This window comes from Papaver somniferum, chromosome 7, assembly GCF_003573695.1.
Source record: "Papaver somniferum cultivar HN1 chromosome 7, ASM357369v1, whole genome shotgun sequence".
Taxonomy (NCBI): Eukaryota; Viridiplantae; Streptophyta; class Magnoliopsida; order Ranunculales; family Papaveraceae; genus Papaver; species Papaver somniferum.
In genome coordinates this window covers 113,859,339-113,882,731 of record NC_039364.1, presented here as the reverse complement: position 1 = coordinate 113,882,731, position 23,393 = coordinate 113,859,339, and positions in this window count along the sequence as shown.

Below are 23,393 nucleotides of genomic sequence, written 5' to 3'. Positions count from 1 at the left end.
TAAACTGTTTTGCACATGTCACGTTTGATGGAATATGAGCTTATATTTTGTCCTTAGGTTTTGTAGGCACACCTCTGGTAAACCTTCACGAGACTTCAACTCGTCCACTAGGGACACTTAGTGGTTTAAAAGGCTTAGTGCATACGCTAAATGCATTCGAGAGACCAGCGACAGTGGTATAGTTAGGATTTCCTTAGTTTTGTTTTACTTGAGGACAAGTAAAATTCAGGTTTGGGGGTATTTGATGAGTGCCAAATATTGTATATATTTATCCCTTTTTGTTGGCATTTAACTCATCTTTTGCGCATTAATTCTACATTTTATCCCATATTCTGTATTTTCATTGTTTTCAAGAATAAATATTTTTATTAATTAATTTTGCATTTTTAGGTAATAAATAAAGTTCGGATGAGACGTGGAGCGAAAAGAGCAGAAAAGTAGTGAAAAGCCGGGAGAAATTACGCAAGGAAACCGCAAAGAATGGTGCGCACAACCTCATTTTCTACACACAAAAGCGCCTCCGTTCTCAGCCATCAGATCAGTTCTCAGGAGCATCCGACGGTCGCTCCTTCATAGATCATCAAAATCTGATGTTTCTGCCGAGCACCACAGCGCTGAAATTCCAAGCCTTCAGATTAGATGGTAGTTGAATCCAACGGTCGCTCCTATGCCTGTTCATCAACTCCCGATGATTCCGCCTAACACTACAACACCTAACTCAATCTAGCACCGTTGACTTCGTTGTATTTTACATCCTACGGTCGCTACAAGCTGCCTCTTCCTTAGCCGTCCGATCTACCTACCATCTCCACACCCCACGGCTAAGCATCGCAAGACATCGAAATACGATGGGCCCGCCTCACACTCAAGCAGTCGAGAACCTACACCCAACCAAACAGATCCTTCTCCTCAAACCCATCGACCACCTCTGCCATCACCTTCTCCTTCACAGGCTCTGCAACACCATGTCCTGCCACCACCATCGCCTGCAACCCACTGCCACCACCAGACCTCGAGCTTCCTTCACCACCACCAGTTCCATCACTGCCACCACCATCTCCAACACCCGACAACACCCTAGCCTAGCTATTTTCTTCATCTCACAACCTCTGAAACCCTAGGTTTTGGGGTGAGTAAAATAGCTAGAAATTAGGGGACAATAGGAGCAGGAAGAGCATCATAAGGACGATTCAGAGCATGGGTCGAGCAATTTTTGGAGTTTGGAGGCCAAATTTTGGGTAATAATTTATCCCTAAATTGTACTGTGTATTGATACTTTTGGGAAAAATGTGTGTGAAACCCTAATTTGTTAATTTGGGTATAAATAGGCAATGTGTAGGAGATGAAAAACTTGTTCTTGGACTAGCCAAGTTTCCCCCTAATTGGGTTAGGTTTGATTTTAATTTCATTGTCAATTTTCATCATTTGCATATTTTTCTTCTTGTTCACTGTGTTGTGTTTGATGTTGTGTAATTGTTGATGTGTTGTTAGTTTAATGCTCCTGTTCATTTGTAATTGTTCCTGTTTAGTTCTAGGTGTTAGCATGTTCTAATTCACCACTAGGGTGAAGATGAAACCTTAATGCCACTGTGTAGGAGACTACAATTTTGGCCTCTCATCACTTTGCTCTCACATTGTATGTCAGGCATACATTGTAGTTAGGATACCCCTGTGATTGAAAGTGCAGCAGCCCATGTTAATTGATTATGGTCCAAACCTCAGACTAGTTATGCTCTAATCAGATAGCTAGTACCTTGGGAGGATAATTTGGTTGCAATTGGAATATCCGACTTAGTCTAGGTTAAGAGGTGGAATCAATGCCCTAGTTTGCCATCAACCTTCATTCTCATCCACAATTCCATCTTCTACTGTTTAACTTTGCTTTCTTGTTTTCTTTCATTTGTTTTACTTTCACTTCTCATTTGCTTTACCTGCACTGCTGCATTACTACTTGCATTTCTGTTTTGCATTTTCACTGCTTACTTGCTTTCCCTGCTGCATTTCTTCTATTGCTGCAACTGCTGCTGCAGCACTTGTGCTGCTGCACTGTTTTTTCCTCTTCTTGGCCTTGTGCTGTTTTGCCACTTCTTTGCCTGTTGCTCTGCCAAGGTGCTGCTGCTGCCCCTTCTTCTCCTGCAGCCAAGCCAATTCTTCTGTTGCTGCTGCCTTTCTGCAGCTGCTGCTGCCAAACTGCTGCAGCTCTTGCTCCTGCTGCTGCTGCTCCAAAGCCCATAGTCCACAGTTCCTGCAGCCCAAAGCTCACTTCAAAAGTTGAGCCCAATCCAATTCAGGCTTAACCAAAGGCCCTGATTCTCAACTGTAAGACCAAAACCAAGGTCTAGTTCACTAAGGCCCAGTTAAGGCAAAAGCCTAGTTCACTACTAAGCCCAACTTGCAAGTGAACTGTTAAGCCCAACTCCTAGTTGAACTGTTGAGCCCAAAGCTCAGACCAGTTTCTAGAACCACAACCCATTTGCACTTTAAAGATAACTGAGCCCAAGCTCAGTTCATTTTATGTTTAACAAACCAACTAAGCCCAATCCATTCAAAGGGTATTTAAACCCAGTAGTACATTAAGCCCAACACTTCCAAAGGGCTTCTAAGCCCAAAGCAAATCTAGGAACCCAATTTAGCTAAAACACTTCCGAAACACACCCGATCTCTGTGGATCGACCCGTACTTGCACGAGCTACAACTGACGACCGTGCACTTGCGGTATTACTGTAGGCCCGCGTTTCATTACGCTCAATTTTATACACATCTCCGGGCCCACCAAAAACATAGATGGATGTGTGCTAGGGATTTTATTGGATTTGTTTTGGAAAGTTGGAGCGAGTCTATAGCATTGTCGTCTCTTTCTGGAACGTGTTTCAATCAAATTGGAGTGTGTCAGCTGTACAAGAACGCGTGAAGAATTAAATCAGGGAAGAAATTCACGTATCTTGCATGGATATATTCTTGATTAACTGTCGGATATATTGGAGTTATGAGGGTTTGTTCTCGGTCCAAATGAATATATATATGCCTATGGGATCACATACCAGGGGTATCGAGAGTTTGGAGAAAAAAAGTGACGCTGGGGAGATAGTTTTGTTCATCAACAGAGAGGACGGTCGCTCTTGTGGGTCTTAGATTGTAACCTTAGCGACTGTTATTCAGTGACAGTTTCTGAGTATAGTCTTTTCTGTGACCTTTATCTTGTATCGTTTCTGCATTATTCATCTTTGTAAGCACTTTGTGAGCAATGAAAAATCATATTGAGCGTGTTTCCAACATGATGTGCTAGACCCATCCTCTGGGGCGACGGAGGAAGCTATTTATCCTATGAAAAGTGGTATTCTCTATTTTATATTAATTTATGCAATTACTATATGATTATTTGCCTTGATAAATAAATTGATAAAATGATTTTTGTTAAGCAATTGTTATTTCAATTGATGGAGCATATTTAGCCTAGGGTTTTGATGTCCCATACTTTCGATCTACAATTGTTATTTCTAAAATATCAACTTTTGCAATATTAGAATCAACTTGAACACATGATTTACATAATTATAAATTAGAGAATTTGAATCATTTTGACATTGGTGAATAGTGGATTCCATAGCCCCAGTCTTCTCCATAATCTAGATATCATTTTGAGTTAAGTTTTCTTTATTTTTAAGTTTTACAAGTCTAAAATCTATTGCTTTCACGAGTGTCAACCAAACTATTACTACAACAACTTTGAATACACATCACTAGGTCCCGGGGTTTTTCTGCATTTGCGGTTTCCTCGTTAACAAAATTTCTGGTGTCTGTGTTATTTCTTTTCCGCATTATATTTATTTATATAATTGAAATATCACAGGTTGTGCGTAGTTCGATCAATTAGATAATCCAACCTTTGGTTGCCTTGGTACCGTTCAAGTTGTTTCACATATTAATCAGGCCCGCGGATTTCTATCTGTTTGATTTGCTAATTACATTGTGAAACAAAGATACAACTCTTACATATATTTTCATTGATTGAGTCTGACTGTCTAGTTGATTCTCTTGGAATTATATTGGAGTTTGTCCATACAGATTGCCTAAACGAAATATTGGGTGAAGTTGTTAGACCCCCGCTTTTTCAATTGGTATCAGAGCAGGCAAACACGTTTAAGACCTTATAAGTCTGTGTTTGTAGCGATCAGACTCTATGGACATAAGTGTTATCTCAGTAAACGTACCACCAGTCTTCGATGAATCAAATTACTTATGATGGAAAATTGTTATGCGTGCCTTTCTTTAAGCACGTGATTTTCAATCATGGGTTTATGTTGTTAATGGCTATGATCCTCCAATGTTTACTGTAGACGGTGCCTCTATTGCAAAGGATATTGGTAGATATGAACCTGACGAGATTCTCGCTGCAAAGCAAAATTCTGACAGTTTAAATGCTATCATTCATGGCATTACCCCAGATTTTCAGCACCATGTGACTACGTGCACCCGGTCTAAAGATGCGTGGGATATCTTAGAAACTGTATTCGAAGGGAATACCTCTGAAAAGGAAGCTAGGCTTCAAAACCTAAATTCTGATTGGGAAAACCTTTGTATGGATGATGAAGATTCATTTGATGAGTTTAATCACAAAGTGTCTGAAATTGTTAATGCATCTTTTGCATTGGGTAAGACTATTCCTAAAAAGCACATTGTGATGAAAATTCTTAGATTATTGCTAGCCAAATACGATTCTAAGAAACATGCCATCGTCGAAGGAAATAACCTTAATACTTTATCCAGAAATACGCTGGTTGGGAAGTTAAAGATCTTTGATCATGAGCATACATCCAAGTCTGGGAAGGATATTGCTTTCAAAGCACAGAAGAACACTAAATTACTTGATAAAAGTAAACATGCTGGCAACTCTATGGATGATTCTAGTGAGATTGGTTCGTCTGATGAAGATCTTGATAACTCAGTCTCCCTGATCACAAGACAGTTTAGAGATCTTGTTTTGAAGAGAAGTAAACGGTTTGTCAGAGATAAGCCTAGATCACCAGTTAAACCTCATGACCGTGTTCCTCCTAAAAACAGGGACACAGTCGATATTGATGACGAGGATATACCACAGTACTTCAAGTGTAAAGGTTTTGGTCATTTTGTTAATAAGTGTCCAAATCGTAGAAAATACACTGGGCACAAAGGTCTTGCTGCAACTCTTGATGAGATGTATGATCACTATGATTCAGATGAAGATGAAAAGGGAAGTGTTGCACTCCTTAGTGAAAATATTGATTTTGATAATTGTAACAATACGTACATCAATCTTGATATTCTTCCTGGAGAAACTTCGTCAACCACATTGGAGGATAAAATGGATTTTTCCCTGACTACTGAAAATTCTGTTTCACATGTTTCAGGTACCACTTTTTGTTTAGAAGCATGCTCAGCTATGGTGTCTGAACCGTCCTCCACATTGACATGTTCTTATTGTACTTTTACTGGTCATGAACTCTCTATATGTTACAAGTACAAACATAAAATAAGATATGTCAATAAACTTCAACAGAGAGCAAATCGATTAGAAAACAAGCTCAAACTTGTTCAGATGTCGTCCGAGTTATGTAAACTCATTTATTCTCCAAACAAGTTAATTTCTAAAGAAAAGATTAGACCACTAGAGAAAAAATACGGTATAAACAATCTGTGAAACAAGGTTCTAAGAATTCCATTCAAGAAGGTTATAGTGGACAGATTATTGTTCACCCCAGCACAACTTAATTGTGTTGTTGGTGTATCTTGTCTCAAGTGCCTGGTTCAAAAGAGACAAGAAATTGCACACTTCAAGCTTTAGGAAAAGATTGTTTTTTTCGTTCTTCGTTTCGTTTTTCGCCTGTTTGGAATTTTTCCATCTTTTCATATCTTATTGATATTGGAAGGGGTTTCCATGTTTGATCAATAAAAGAAGGGTTAAAACGACAATTCTGCCTTCTTTAGGGTTGATGATTATGCGTACGTGAATCTTCTTTTGTATAAAGGTTTCGTAACCCTACATTCCTTTTTCCTTCTCTGAAAAACTCTTTTTATCACAAGATAGCTTGTTGAGCCTGATTTATGATTTCTTTCACAATCACATACTTATGGAGACTCCAAGCATTATGTCTTCTGATGGAAAAGATATTAATATGATTGTTAAGCCATCAATCATGAAGGAAAAAGATAAATCTCTTGCACCTTCAACTTTGAAAAGAAAAAGGAGGAATGTGAGAAAACCAAGGGCTATTCCTTCAAATCTTTAGAAGTTTTCTGGTGTTCTTGAAGAGTTGAAGGAAACAAGAAAGGAGATACAACAAACAAAGGCTATTGTTTTTAGGACTCTTAAAATTCAGAAGGCCCTGGTTCGGCATCATCCAAGAAGGTTTGTTGGAATTGACTCATTTCTTCATGAACCTTATGTTCCAATGGCTGTTGACGGCAAGGAGTTCGGGGACGATAAAGAATTTTTCAAAGGTCTTAGTGTCTAGGAAACTTCTTATGAGAATTTATTCTTGTGTTTTAAGAAGGATAACTAGGGTTTGGAATAGCAATTATTGTGAGTACACATAGCTATTGCCAACGATTTTCATCTTGCAATGTTTTTAGATTTATTTATTTAAATTCTAAAAGTTTATTTGGAAGATGATTTTGCAGTATTAATCTTTATTGGTTTTATATATTGCAAAAATTATTATGGGATATGTGTGTTTGCGTCCGTGAACTATGATTGTCCCATATATGTCAAAAGTTAAGCCTATTGTGTCCTTATGCAAATATTGATGGAAGATAAGATGAACTTTTGATTACAAAGATTAAGTCTATGATATCATTATGCAAATTGATAAAAATAGAATGAATATTTGAATATTCCGCAGTATTGATCTTTCCCTGATCCACTTCAATGTGAAAGTAATGTGCGGCTCCATAAGTTCTCTTATGTTGAGCATTTCCGATTAAATTAATCATGGGTTCTCTTGTGGGTAATTTAATTGAGTTTTTTGGATACAAATTCATGTAATTTGTTAATGTCCAAATAAATCCTTATTTTCTTGCAAAAGTAAGGTCGCTCTTGTTGTTCTTTCGGGAATGACATTTATGGATGAGAGTTCTTTTTGAAATTGTGCTTAATTGCCAAATCTTTGTGGGGAGTGTGGTTGTGGAATATTGTAGGAGTTTTCTTGTATCTTTATGAACTCCTTGATGAATGCATTTAGTTTCGACTATATGATTGCATCTAAACAAAGTTGATATGTTTTCTTTTAGTCATGAAGAATCTCTATGAGAATTTCATTATGATCCCACTAGTTTTCGTACCTTTGCCAATTTATATTGACAAAAAGGGTGTTAGAGCATTGCTTGGTCGAACTCGCATGCGTTACTATCTCAAGCATGTTTGTCAATATTAGTGACCAAAACTATATGTCTTGATTTCTAGTTTACTTATGACTAAGTCTCTGTCTAGGATAGTTAAGTGTAGTTGAGCTCCAGACTCCATGGCGATCATCTTACGAAGACGAAGAACTACTCGAGGAACCGGTGGAACTTCATCCGACTAAAAAGGTATGTGGAGACTTGAACTTATCTATCACTCAAAAGTCTACTCTATCTCCTACCCTTGAGGCAATAATCGTATAAGTATGATAGTTTTCATACATACACATTTGCTATTTCGAGCCGAGTTTACTCGCCCTATCTTTTTCTCGAAATATGTGTTAGTAAACTTTTGCTTTAACCACTTTCATCTTTACTTGTGACCAAATTCATGATGAATTTTCAATCTTGAAAATAGCTTTGATGAAGATAGTCGTGAATAACGATTGTTATAACATTATAGAAGAACGTTACAATGATTGAAATGTAGAGTTGAGATTACCAACTATGGATATAAGCATATATAGTGTGTTCACACATTAGCGTATAAATCCATGTGCCGGAAACCAAGTGTGTGCATATGTGTGCATACGGTATTGGTGAAGGAGACAGGTTGGGTACGCGTACCAGCGGAAGTTTTCAACCGAAAATTTCTGCTGAATTTGTAGTTTGCAAACTAGTAAACTGGTCATCTTAGGTACGCATACCCGTAAGCATACCCACGGAAGTTTTCGAATCGAAAATTTCTACTGATTTTGTAAACTCAAATTCGGTAGCTAAGGTACGCATACCCGTACGCGTACCCAAGATGGTTATTTCTCAAACGGGTAGTTCATGAACTTAAAACAATAAATTATAAGGAATGCAATCTTTGCAAACCGTGGGTATATTTTTCATGAATAGATTCAAATGGATCAAACCGATTTTGTTTCAATTGTGTCTATGAATAAAGACCTAAGCAATTGAACAACTCTTCAACTAGTTCTTATGAGTCATTTGAAATAGTTATGAGAAAGATGAATACAGTTAATATGAAAGTGCTCATATGGCTAACCATTGGTTAACTATTTGTGAACCAACTAAGTGTACACGTTTAGGTACGGTTACTCAAACCTAAATGAATACATTTAATTTGTGTGTGACAAGCTAAATTTTGATCTAACGGTTGAAAGATATTAGCTTGAATAAATCAGGTTTTTCATCTAACAGTGAATATTTAATGCTTTGTTACCAAGGTAATTTGGATTGCAAACCCTGATTTGAAAACTATATAAAGGAGACATCTAGAAACTGGAAAAACTAATCCCCACACCTCCTGTGTGATCCTAGTTGGTTTTGCTAGAGTCGATTCTCCTTTAACCTTAGGTTTCTTCTCGAGACCCTGTAGGTCAACGACTGAAAGACTTCATTGGGATTGTGAAGCCAGACGAAACTACTTCTCTTGTAGTTGAGCGATATGATCTTTCCATTTTCTATCATATGAGTTCAACTGAATAATTGACTTGAGATTATACCTCCGATAGGGCAAGATAAAAAGAAATCACAAACATCTTCGTCTCATTGTTTGTGATTCCGCAATATCTAGTTTTTACCATACGATTTAGATTATTGTGAGGTGGTTGATAATTCTAGGTTGTTCTTCGGGAATATAAATCTGGGTTATCAATTAGTTCATGTTCACCTTGATTTATCAAAAGACGGAACAAAAACTCATAGGTTTATCTGTGGGAGACAGATTTATCTATTATCGTAGACTTTTCTATGTGATATAGATTTGTTTATTAAAGTCTTCGACTTTGGGTCGTAGCAACTCTTAGTTGTGGGTGAGATCAGCTAAGGGAATCAAGTGCGTAGTATCATGTTGGGATCAGTGACGTAAGGAGCGCAACTGTACCTTGAATCAGTGTGAGATTGATTAGGGTTGAACTACAGTCCAGACCGAAGTTAGTTTGTAGTAGGCTAGTGGTTGTAGTGGCTTAATACAGTGTGGTGTTCAATCTGGACTAGGTTCCGGGGTTTTCTGTATTTGGGGTTTCCTCGTTAACAAAACTTCTGGTGTCTGTGTTATTTCTATTCTGCATTATATTTTGTTATATAATTGAAATATCACAGGTTGTGCGTTGTATCGATCAATTGTGAAATCCAACCTTTGGTTGTTGATTGGAAATTGATTGATCCTTGGATATTGGTCTTTGGTACCATCCAAGTTTATATCTCTAGTATTTGATAAGGACTCGCAGATTTCCATTTGCTTGTGAGTAAAGATCAAATCGAGATATTAACTCCTTGATATATTTTTTATTAAGATTGAGTCTGACTGTCTAGTTGATTCTTTTAAAAGTATATTAGAGTTACTCCATACAGATTGCTAATCGAAATATTGGGTGAGGTTGTTGTACCCCCGCATTTCAAAGGGGGAGAATTAATGTGTAGTTCACACTAGAAATACATATGGTTTACGAATCATTATGTAAGGGGGAGTGGTTTTCATATGAGATGAAGTATTAACTAAGGGGGAGTGATACATATCACCATAGTATTATTTTCAAAGTTGTGATACAATTGGACTTTGATGTTGTGTAATAATACTATGACACTGTATAACAATACGAAAACATCTTGTTTTTATATATTGTTATTGCTACAGATCTTCAACAACTACGATGCTTTGAACACGTTCAGAATCACTGGAGTACTTGGAAGTTACGAAGATTTCGAGTAATGTTGAAGAACCAAGGAAATCAAGTATTTGGATGCGAAGCTACAAAGTTTATTTATTTTGTAATCCATATGTATTGATAGTTTTGTCACTAAAATTGACTAAGGGGGAGATTGTTAGAGCACTGCTCGGTCAAAATCGCAAGTGTTGCTATATGAAGCTTGTTTGTCAAGTTTAGTTGCCAAAACTATAAGTCTTGATTTCTAGTCTACTTATAGCTAAGTCTCGTATTAGGATAGTAAGTGTAGTTGAGCATTAGATTTCACGACGTTCATCGATTGAAGACGAAGAACTACTAAGGGGAGCTTGTGTAACTTCATCAATAAAAGGTATGTGAAAACTTGAACTCATCTATCACTCAAAATTCTATCTACTCTATCTCCTATTTGAGACAAAAGTCTTATAGCTGTACAGACTTCGATTATACACATTTGATATTTCGAGCTGAGTTTAACTCGCTTACATATTTCTCGAAATATGTGTTGGTAAGCTTTCGCTTTAACCAATTTCATCTTATATTCTTGACAAAACTCAAAAGATGATCATGTGAAAATCGCCTGGTAACATCTTACATGATTTGTGTGAGACAATCATTTGATGTAGACTCGGAATGTTTCGTATTGATCATTCGATCACTTGAAAATTGCTTTGAAGCTAATAGTTTGTGTGAGACAGCTATTGTCGTCTTCTAAGAATGTTTCAATGAGAGTTTAGAACAATTAACCATGATTGGATATAGCACAATATGCGTACTTGCATGCTAAATTGTTGCATGTTATTCCAAGTCCGGGAACCATAGTATGCATACCCGTATGCGTACTGGTTGGTTATTGAAAGTCTGGGAACTTAGTATGCATAATACTGGCATAAAGTTCATGTCCGGAAATTCAACTGAGTTTGGATGTATGCGTACCCGTTCACATACTAGCGAACCCAAACTTAGTCCGACCACTTAGGTATGCGTACCCGTTTGCATACTTGAGTAGGTTATGTTCTTAAATCGGTTTTGTTAGAGCATTGCTCGGTCGAACTCGCATGCGTTGCTATCTAAAGCATGTTTGTCGAGTTTAGTTGTCAAAACTATATGTCTTGATTTCTAGACTACTTATAGCTAAGTCTCGGTTTAGGACAGTTTAGTGTAGTTGAGCTCCAGACTCCATGGCGATCATCTTATGAAGACGAAGAACTACTCAAGGAACCAGTGGAACTTCATCCGACTAAAAGGTATGTGGAAACTTGAACTTATCTATCACTCAATCAATTTTATCAAAAATCAAAGGTTTATCAATTATATAAAATACACGTTATTTGAATTTAAATGAAGAAAAAACACGTTGATTGAATTTAAGAACTAAGTATTTGTATCTTTTATTTTTGAGAGCTACATAGATTATTAACTATGTGTAATTTGCCATCGAGTTTATTTACATGCTCAAGTTACCCTGACATTATTTTTTATAAATTATAAAAAGAGCAAAAACACTTATTCTTAGCGATAATCTTGTTTTTATCCTTCCCTGTCCATTTGATTGATCGTGTATGTACACCTTTCATCATCCTCCACGTGTACAGAAAAAGACACGTGGAAGGCATGCGAAGCGAGACATCAAAACATGATAGCAAGCATTTCATCAGAAGATCTGACGGTCAGGGACAGAGGACCACAGAGGTATGATGACTCAGAGGAGCACCAGATAATACCCCTTGGGTATTAACGCACCCAATCCCGAGGAAGATCCCAGATCAACGGCCGAGAGGAAGTTTGGCTGACACAGATGTGACCAGACAAAGAGACATTTGTCTGACACGAGCAGACATCCATCTACCCGCATTAAATACCAAAGAGATATACACGTGTCGATCAGCTCGTGGAAGAAGCGAGGGTAACCCTTCGTGTTCAAGCTCAGGCCGCGACATATACCGAAGATCTCTGCGTAATAGGCACAAAGCACAAGAAGATAAGATTACAACGGCACTTCAGAGATGGGACCCACGTTCCTTCCCTATAAATACCCCTCTCCACTAAGAGAGAAGGGGCATACCATTTTTGGAGAGCAATTAGAGGAGAATATAAGAGAGAGAAATAGGAAGAGTAAGTCACCCACCTACTTCCGCAGACCTATGTATATTCTAAAGTCATTAGACTATCTTTGTAACCATTCAGTGCATAGTAAAACACCAACCCCGTGGACGTAGGCCTTAGTGCCGAACCACGTAAATCTGTCTCATTTACATTTCAACACCTTACATTCAGCGTTAAACTTCATATGCTTTATATTTATACTTGTCTCTTGATTTATTTCCTTATACGAACATTATTTGTGATAATATTCGACTAGACAATGACAAGCCCGAAGGATTTGAGTCGATGAATCAATATAATCATCCCGTTATGCATACGATGTACAATTCTAGAGTTAAGACATATGCGAGTATTGTTTGTGAACACTTGGATGGCCTCGTGATCTATGTGTTCACAATTTGGCGCTAGAAACAGGGACTTTGTCCCGGTAAAAGATTTATCTTATCCTATGATTTCACCTTAAAACGCGCATTATGGTAGTACCCTTTTCTGGGTTCAGCGTACTTTCAAAACCTTTTTCATTTTGGGTTCATGTTCTTCATTTTCACAAACACCATTTCAAAACAGACAAACCCGCGGCTATCTATCACAGATTTGCACGGGAGGTGTTTTCTTCAAACTAAGATTTAATAATCCAGATTCATGAGTCCTCACGACGGATCTGCCTTTTCAAGAGTTCTTTTTCAAAAAGTAGTCTGAAAACAAGATTCACGATCGTTTAATTAGAGGATTTTTATTTCAAAAACTAGACCAATGAAGTCTTTACATTTCTCTTCTATTAGGGCCCTTGGGCAACTTATTTCCTTCTATTCCAATAGTCTTGCAGGTACGAGTGGCGCTAACCCGATCCTCGTGGATATCTTTGTTTCTCCTTATTTATTCCCCTATGCAGGAAAGGATTAAAAATGGAGAAGATACTAGAGGCAGGAAAAACCAAAGCCTCATCAAAGGAGACACCGAGTGTTACCTCGGTCATGACCCGAAGCAAGCAAAAAGGAGACAAATCTAAAACAACTACTCAAAGACAGGATGCTGCGGAAATCACTTCACCTATGAACACTAACTCCATTGCAGCTGCGGCTCTCAAATCAGCAGCCACGAAGACTGTTGCGGCCCTCCAGGCTACAGAAGCTAACAAGACTTTGGTTTCAAGCCAAATCCATAAACAAAAAGAAGGGGTAGCAAAATCTATGACACATCAACCCGCAGATCCACCAATCTTCGGAATGCCGTCAACCAACGGTCAGAATCAAACCATACCAGTGGTTTTAATACCACGGGTGGAAGCTCAACCGAGGGGACCAAACTTGGAGATACCAACGATTGAAGCTGATCCTCGGCCACCCTTAATACACACTGTAGACGAAGGGGGAACTATGTCCGTAGGGGTACCAGCCGGAACTCCCAATCAGGGATCAAACCAATCCCACCGACTGATGGTAGAGCTCGAAGAATTGAAAAAGAGCCAGCAGGTCTACGCAGATGCTGTAGCTCTTCTGGCCAGGGAGAACCAAGACTTGAAAGATAAGATTGACCAAAGCACGAAGACTAGCCAACAACTGGACGAAGCAAATTCTAAAGCACCAGAGCCTAATCGAGACCGAAGAATCATCCTAGCAAATGACGCCAGGGGAAGCAGTGCATCCGATCCGGAATATGCCACCGAAGAGTTAGACTATTATGACAGCGAAGATCGAAGAAATAAACGCTCAACTGAGCATGAGAACGTGGGATATTACCGCGTAATGGAGGAGCTGCGTGATGAGATGATGGCTGAGATCAAACAGTTAAAAGCCAGACAAGGCGGAGGAAGGCTTGAAGAGGTGATGAAAGAAGCTAACTCCACGCCCCTAACTCATCGCCTGGCAAATACCCCCATTCCGTTAAAGTGCCCTGTCCCAACTTTTGAATGCTACGACGGGTCCAGTGATCCCGCGGCACATATCCGGTATTATAACCGTGTCTTAGACCGATGGAGTCAGAACGACGCCGTCCTCTGTAGATATTTCCCATCAAGTCTGAAGGGATCGGCTTTGTCTTGGTTTGACAACCTGCCACCTGATTCCATCAACTCCTACGATCAACTCGCAGAGAAATTTCTGAGGACATACATGTACAACAAAGCTTTCAACACTGGAATGGATAAACTTTTTTCTCTGGCAATTGGTTACAAGGAAAACACGAGGGAATACACCAACAGATGGCACAAGATCTGCCAAGCCATAGGGAGTGTGGACCCAGTAGTAAGTATCAACTGCTACAAGTGGGGATTAGCCCGAATGAGTCCACTATTTGTTGAGATTCATGGAAGCGTTCCTAAGACAGAAGGAGATCTTCGAATAATTATTATTGAAAAGTACGCTCGTCTTGAAGAAATCCAGCGTGAGAACCCGAGGGCACACATGCGGAGGTCTCACCGTACCAGTTTCGCAGAACAAACCAGCGGGGCCAAAAGAAATAGCTCAGTAGAACGGCCTCACGAAGATAGGAAGGAACGAAGGGATGAACGACGAAAATACGATCGAAAATTCGAAGATCAGGTTTACACGAAGCTCAATGCTAGCTACGCTCGGATCTTTCGAGAGATCAAAGGAAGGGAAAATTTGGAGTGGGCGTGGTCTAAGGGAAAACAGCCCCCAAGAACCGAGAAGTCTAAAGATTACTGTGAGTATCACTGCTTCAATGGACACCAGACTGAGAAATGCAAAAACCTCAAAATAATGATCCAAAAATTAATTGATGCTAGCGAACTCAAACATTACATACGAAAGGAGGTCGCCGAGGATAGATCCAAACGGACCAAGCAAGTCCAACTTCCATAGGGAAACCGCACAATCAACACCATCTCGTGTTCCGAAGCCGCGGGGCCCTCCCTTACAGCGCAGATAGGAAAGAGGCTATGGAAGCAGTTCGAAGACCACTGCGAATTATATAAGATTGATGGCGTAGAGGTGGACGAACACGAAGAGTGGATGGACGCACCTATTATCTTCGATACTGAAGATATCGAAGAAGATATGGAAGATCATAACGATCCCTTGGTCCTCACCCTACCAGTGGCTGGATGTAACCTCAAAAAGATCCTCATAGACGGGGGAAGCTCAGTGAACGTTCTATTCTACGACGCATTCAAACGGATGAAGCTCCATGATGAACAGATAATGACCTCTTATTACACCATCTACGGATTCAATGGAGCACCCACAAAGCCATTGAGAGACATCGTGTTGCAGGTGAACGCCGGACCCATGAAAGTAGAAACACGATTCAGCGTGGTTGACGCCCCATCCCCCTATAACGCCATTATTGGACGAAAGTGGTTACATAAACTCAAGGGAGTGGCTGCAACTTACTACCAATATCTCAGATTCCCTAAACCCGAGGGAGTGATGGAAATCAAGGGAGATCGGGTCTCTGCAAAAGAGTGCCAGACCACTCAGGATTGTATCAACAACGAGCAAGAAGAGCAGCGAAAAACCCGAAGGGTTAAAAATAAAGAAGCTGCGAAAGAAAAGGCCATAGACCTGTTCCTCCAGAAAACCACAAGAAGGGGTTTGACAAAGATGATAATGTCCTAAACACAGAGACAGGTACTTCAGCAGCCAACGAAGGACAGAAACATACCAAATAGCAATCAAAGAACGTCCCAGTCCTCGGGGACCCGAAGCCGGTGTTCACACCAGTAGATCCCGTAAAAGAAATCAACATAGGAACGGAAGAAAACCCGAAGATGATCAAAGTAGGGACCATAATGGACGAAAGAAGAGAATATTCCTTAACCAAATTACTTAAAGAATACGCGGATGTATTCGCCTGGAAGCTAGGAGATATGCCGGGGATTGATCCGAAAATAATCCAACACGAGCTGCGCATCAAACCAGGTACGCCACCTTTCAGGCAGAAAATAAGAAAAGTTGCACCGGAGTATCATAAGGCAGTAGAAAAAGAACTTCGGAAACTACTAGAAGCAGGGTTCATCAAGGAAGTCAAATACCCTACATGGATCTCCAACATGGTCGTCGTTCCTAAGAAAAATGGAGGGGTTAGGATATGCATCGACTTTACTAACCTCAACAAGGCATGTCCAAAGGACAGTTATCCTCTGCCAAGCATAGATCAGCTGGTTGAAGCAGTGGAAGGATACGAAGAGCTGTCATTTATGGATGGATATTCTGGTTACAACCAAGTAGCCCTGGCAGAAGAAGATCAACTACACACAACATTCTACACCACGCACGGCCTTTATTGCTACACTAGAATGCCCTTTGGACTTCGAAACGCAGGGGAAACGTACCAAAGAATGGTCGATGCTATCTTCAGGCCATGGATTGGTAGTACCTTAGAAGTCTACGTTGATGACATGCTCGTCAAAAGTAAGCTGCGCAAAGATCACCACCAGGACCTGAGAGATATTTTCGAAGCAATGAGAAAACATCACATGAAAATAAATCCAGAAAAATGCACTTTCGGTGTCACCTCGGGGAAATTCCTCGGATATCTGGTAACAAAAAGGGGCATTGATGTAGACCCAGCGAAGATTCAGGCCATAGTGGAGATGCCATCTCCGAAGAATTTAAAAGAAGTGCAGAAGCTCAATGGGTCCATAGCAGCCCTGGGAAGATTTATTGCCCGATCCTCGGACAAATGCAAACATTTTTTCAATATTCTCAAAAAAGGGAGTAAGTTTGAATGGACCGCAGAATGCGAAGAAGCCTTCCAAAGAATCAAGGAACACCTGGCTTCAATTCCAATCCTGCAGAAGCCTGATCGTGATGAGGTTTTGACATTGTACATAGCAGCGACAGAAGACGCAGTTAGCGCAGTGTTGGTCAAAACCAATACGAAGATAGAACAACCTATCTATTATGTCAGTAAGACCCTCAATTCTGCGGAAAGGAACTACACAAAGATCGAACAACTTATCCTGGCATTGGTGCGGGCTACTCAAAAGCTGAGAACCTATTTCCTAACTCACTTCATCCGCGTCCCATGCAAAGCACCACTGGAAGCAGTCCTCAAAAGCGCGGGAAAAGTAGGCAGAATAGCCAAGTGGAACACCCACCTGGACCAATTCAACATCATTCATGAAATTCAACATTCCCAAAAATCCCAAGTTTTGGAGGATTTCTTAGCAGACCTCCCCCTGGAAAACGACGAAGAGATTAGGGGAATACCAGAAGCCGACGAAGAAAGCAAGGATCCAGTTGATGTCCTCGAACCCGCGAGTCAAAGACAATGGGAAGTCTTCGTTGATGGTTCCAAAAATAAGGAAGGGGCAGGAATAGGCATTGTCATCACCACCCCAACTGGAGAAAGGATCGTACAGGAACTCAGGTTAGAATTCAAAGAGCATACTAATAACATCGTCGAATACGAGGCAGTCATACATGCCTTCCGCTTAATAATAGAGATGGGGGTAACCGATGTAAGACTGACAAGTGATTCGCAGCTTGTCATACGGCAAATAGGGCTCGAATACAATGTGTACGACGACACCCTCTCAGCTTACATGGCCTTGGTCCAAACATTGTCATCACAAATTCCGAACATCAATTTCCGGCACTTATGCAGAAGGGATCTCAGGCACGCGGATACCCTAATATATATATCATCCATGCTGAAGGACAAGAGTATCGAAGCTATCAAAATCACAAGGGTATACGAACCCTCGATTGCAACACAATTTTCTTTTGCTACAAATCAAGATACAGTGGAAGAAAATATCGAAGATCAGGTGGGAGAAGACATCCGTGACGATTTTGACGAAGAAGATATCCTGTCAAGAGCAAATCAAGACGAAGATTTCAGCAACGAAGATGATTGGAGAATGATGATCCATGCGTTTCTCGGGGATGGAACCTTACCCGCGGATCACAAACAAAACAGGAAAATACTCTCCAAAGTAGGAAGATATGACCTTCGGGATGGAATCCTGTACAAGAAATCTTTCCTTGGACCGTTACTACGTTGCTTATCCAGGAAAGAGGGGCATCGAATTCTAAACGACATCCATTATGGTGACGCAGGAAATCATAGCAGCATGAGATTACTAGCCGACAAAGCAAAAATGCAAGGATATTACTGGCCCACAATGGTACAAGATTCCGCAAGAATGTCCCGACGATGTGAAGAATGTCAGCGTTTCGCCAAAAAGATACATGCACCAGCAACAACGTTGAATTCTGTGGATAGTCCGTGGCCATTCGCTAAATGAGGCATAGATATCGTGGGGCCTTTCATCGAAGGATCAGGGAAAAGACGATTTTTGATAGTAGCCACGGACTACTTCAGTAAATGGGTGGAAGCCAAAGCCTTATCCAGGATCAGAGACGTGGACGTGTTTACTTTCATATTCCAAAACATTATTTGCAGGTTTAGCATACCAGCGGAAATCGTGTCCGATAATGGTAAACAATTACAGGGGAAAAATATAGACATGCTCTTCGACACTTTCAAAATAAGGAAGAACAAGTCCACCCCCATATACCCTCAGAGAAACGGACAAGCAGAAGCTACTAACAAGACCCTCGCCCTTATCCTCAAAAAGCAATTAGACGAACATAAGGGGCGGTGGTGTGAGCATCTACACAATGTATTATGGGCATACATGACAACATGAAGATCTGCCACCGGGGAATCCCCATTTCTCCTAACTTATGGAGCTGAAGCATTCATCCCAACAGGGATCCTCATGCCAACCACAAAGACCGAAGCATGGGAGAAAAATATCACAACAGACATGATGTTAGAGAGACTGGACGACCTGGAAGGAAGGAGGGAAGCAACATTGCAGAAGATGGAAAATTATCAACGGAGACTAGCGAGGGAGTACAACAAAAAGGTAAAGCTTCGAAACTTTTTAGAGGGGCAGTATGTGCTAAGAACAATCCCGCAGTATCAACGAGAGAAGAAATGGGGAAAGTTAGCACATACGTGGGGAGGACCTTTTATAATACACGACATTGCGGGAAACGGTTCCTACTATCTTCGCAATCTGAAAGGCGAGGTCCTCCGGCACCCTTGGAATGCTAAATGGCTCAAACCGTACTTCCCATAGGAGCAGCTCAGCTTTGCATCTGCGTGGAGAATACCAGAAGAAGAAGGCAGCGTAACCGCTTTACATGTTTCTATCTCTGTACGAGGAGTAGCAGGCCTCAACCTATCAATCAAACAAGCTTTTTGGGAAATATTCAAGTAAACAAAATTTATTAACAATATTGGGGAAAGTAGTTAATCTACAATCTCTCAGGTCTCCCCTATCAGTGTCTATGAGTGTAAGACCAGGGGGAAGGCACCCAGCAGAAAGAGATACCCAACCAATTTTAAGGCAGTGGGTCGAAGGAATGGGTGCACGTAAATATTTTCAATTAAGAATTCCATATCCTAGAACGCTGCCTCGGCCCCCACCGTTTGGGAATCCTCTGGCCCAGGATTCGCCAGCGGGGTGACAGGTCTCAAGACGATCACGAAGGTATTTACCTTCGGTGTCGCACTCAAACACTCTCAACTTTTTACAAAACCAGTTATTTCTAGTTTAACACTTCATAATACTTTAAAATAAAAAGATGAATTGATAACACATGAACGCCATAAGGATGATCCATTTCATAAAGAGTTTATTACAAGACTCGGCAAATAAGATAAAACAGGAAGCACATCAAAAAATGATCTGAAATTATATAATCAGCGAGGATCAAATTTCTAAGACTAATAAAAGAAATCTACTTGGACGATACAGCTCCATCAACGGGGTTGTCTCTGCGAGAGGAGGGTACGCTACCACCTGAAGAGGGCCCAGAAGAACCAGGCAAAGGCGCGGGAAGGGGACGGCGCGGATAGTTCTTGACAAGACCATGTTCGACTCTAAGGCCAAGTTCAATCTTATCCAGGACTTTGTTGGTCTCTTCAGCCAACTGAAACCGAGCCTTATAAGTGATAACAGCGGTCCGCTGGTAGGCTTGAGACAGCAATACAGATAGGCGTTCCGCCTCTTTGGAGGCAATCTCCGCTGCTTCCTCACGAGACGCGGCCAACCCTTTGAAATAATTGGTTTGTCCTTCCTGCTGCACTAAGGTAGATTGAGTCTTTTTAAGCTCATCATTTGTTGCGTGAAGCTGTCCCTCGAGTGCTGAAAACAAAAAATACCAAGGGGTTAAAACGAAGAAATAACGGAATCACACTCGATAAAACGAGGTTATACCTTCGACATTAGCCGAAGCCTCCTCATACTCATTGACAACAGCGTCCCGAGCCTCATCAAGAAAGTCATATTCGGTGGATAGTTTCTTATAATCCGTTTAAAGGTTCGTAAGAGCAAATGGACTGGCGTCTAAGTCTACCTGCTTCATCGAATCCAAGTGACGAAGATGATTGACTTCATCATTCACCTCCCCCATCCTTTTATGAAGTCGATACACATTCATCTCAAGATCTCTTTCAGACTCCACTTGGCGAGCAACATCCGCTCGAGACGCTGCTAGAGCTTTACTAAGTGCACCAACCTCGGCCCTAGCATTATCTCTTTCCTCGGAAAGACGCAGCATACTATCCCTAACCCCGAGGCCTAAGAAAGAACGAGCCTGTTGTAACTCTTCTTCTAAAAAACGCACTCTAGCCTCTAAGTCTGAAGCATGTTCTCGAGCATCACGCAGGTTGTCACGCGTCCATAGCAGCGTACCATTAAACAAACAACGGTCATGATTGTACTTATTTTGCATATCCACCATCAGTGTTCGCTTTTCACGCCACTCAGCTGTTAAGGCGTTGTGCTCATCAGCACGAGCATTCCACTTTACGGCTTCACTCTTCAACTTACCCACCAACTCTGCAATATGGGATTTCTGTCGTTCCCTTTCTTTCCGAAGCATTATCAACTCGGGGACTCCACCCACTGAAGATAGGGTGGGGAGACTCAGACAGAACACCAAAATACAGATAAGGAATCACAAGGAGCGAAAAATCCTTAAAATACAAAACTGTGAAGGACGAGACACTTCTACGAGTCTGCTCCAATTCGTTGTGGACTATAGCAAGCTCTGAACGAAGACTCTCCTCAGCATTACCCAGCTGTTCTTTTTCCTTCAGACGGCCCCTCAATTCATTTATTTCCGCTTCAGCCGCAGACAGTTCCTCCTCCCTATGATGAAGCTTGGCCTCCAACTTTAAAGACTTTGCTTTAAAGAACTGGTATAGAACATGGTTACAATGTTCGCTCCTCATCATCTATGTCACAAACAACAAAAATTATTATACCAAAGGAATCAGATATCACGAAGAACACAATGCGCGTATATCATAAAAAGAGTACAATGCGCGGATATCATAAAAAGAGTACAATACGCGGATATCATAACAAGAGTACAAGGATTTACCTCTAAGACTCGCTGCTGGGGAAAACCGTACCGGTACCCATCAGCTATGGCCATCATATCAGCAACAGATGATGGAGGGTCAACCACTAAATTAGCTTCCGAAGCTCTAAGATCCTTCTCCCACATCTCAGCAACGCGGGCTTCAGAAGACAGTTGCATCATTCGACGAGTATAAGCGTCGGAATTCTTCTCACCAGTGACCACGGGGGCAGGGTTAGGAACGAGCATCAGGTTCTTCTTCTTTAGCCAAGCCAAAATGTCATCTTCACCTTCAGGCATTAGCGAGAAAGGAAAATCCTCGGAAGGAGACTCAACTGCAGACTTCCCCTTGGCGGTTATCTCCTCACCCGTGCAAGTATCGACATTACCACCCTCAGCATGACCACCAGCGTTATCAGCTTTCCGATCAGTGGTACATTCTTTTCCAAAGTCCCCAAGCACATCCCAATCATCATGTGGGGAAAGCAATGAGAAGTCCTCGGCAAGACCCATGGCAGCAATCACATCGAAGGATTCCCCCGCGGAATATATTCTACCGAAAGAGAATTCTGGGGAAATTACGGGCAAAATACCTACACCAACAATGTCGTCACCAACAAGGGCAGATCCACTCCCACCAGCACCACCGACGATAACATTACCCTCAGCCTCACCATCACCACCTGCGAAAACTTCTTCTTCAAGATCACCACCCGCGGCAACTTCAGCCTCACCATCACCACCCGCGGCAACCTCTTCTTCATGTCCACCTTCGTCATCAGGATATGAAGTGTCGGTACGCTCTTCTCCGTTGGACATTTCTTCATCCTCACCATACCCTTGGTTTACGGGACTCGTAACCTCCTCATAACCCTCAACCTCACTGATAACCGCAGTAGAAGATTGCTTGGGTCCAAGTTTCTTCTTCTTCAACACGTACAAACCAGTACACATCCCACAAAGGCTCATTTTTTCCCTCACTTCAAAAAATGAAAATTATTTCAAGCAAGGAAAAAGGGGCAAAAAGATAGAGAATATAAGAAGAAACTATACCTTGGCAGCAGCAACACTCTTTCATGGATGGATAGCACCAGAACCCTCCTCCTCATCTCCATCAACGACATCAAGATCATAAGGAAAATTCATGCCCGCGAAATTAGGACGCCAAGGACAGGAATCTCCATAACGAGCAGGAGGAGTTTCACGAGGCTTGCTATTTTCAGAAGGACGTCAACCACGTGGACCAAGGACAAGCTACCTCAATAACAGTAGCATGCCATTCATAATCATGGTCACACTTAATCCTTTCACGAGCAGGAAAGAGTTTCCGTTTAGCAGATCCCTCAGTACCAGGAACATACTTCAGCTTGGCATCACTCACCTCACTCAGGAGACGAATTTCACCACGGGGAGCAGCAATATTACGAAGACTAACACTCCGCGGCTTACGGTTTCTGATGTTGACATAATCCCCAAAAGCATTGTTAAAGTTCTGAGGAGTGTACCACTCTCTCTCAACAGGATTTGGAACATAACAGGTCATCATAGTCTCTCCCTTGCTCCGCATATAACATTCCTTCAGTGAACGAAGATAATTCCCAGATAGTTGTGACACGGAACGATTATGAGTGTTCGTAGAAGAGCCTTCGCGACTAGCCAACACGTCATAATAAAAGGAGTCACCCGACTTATATAAGGGCAACATAAGACCCGCCTCGAAGGCTCCAACCGTAGTCTACAGATGAAACTCGTCAAACTGATAATTAGCAAGGAGCTCGTAGGTGATATCATCGTCAGGAGCATAGAAGCGAACCTCAAAAGCTTGGAGTTCATGTTTTTCCTTGAACATCTCAAGATCAATATGCTT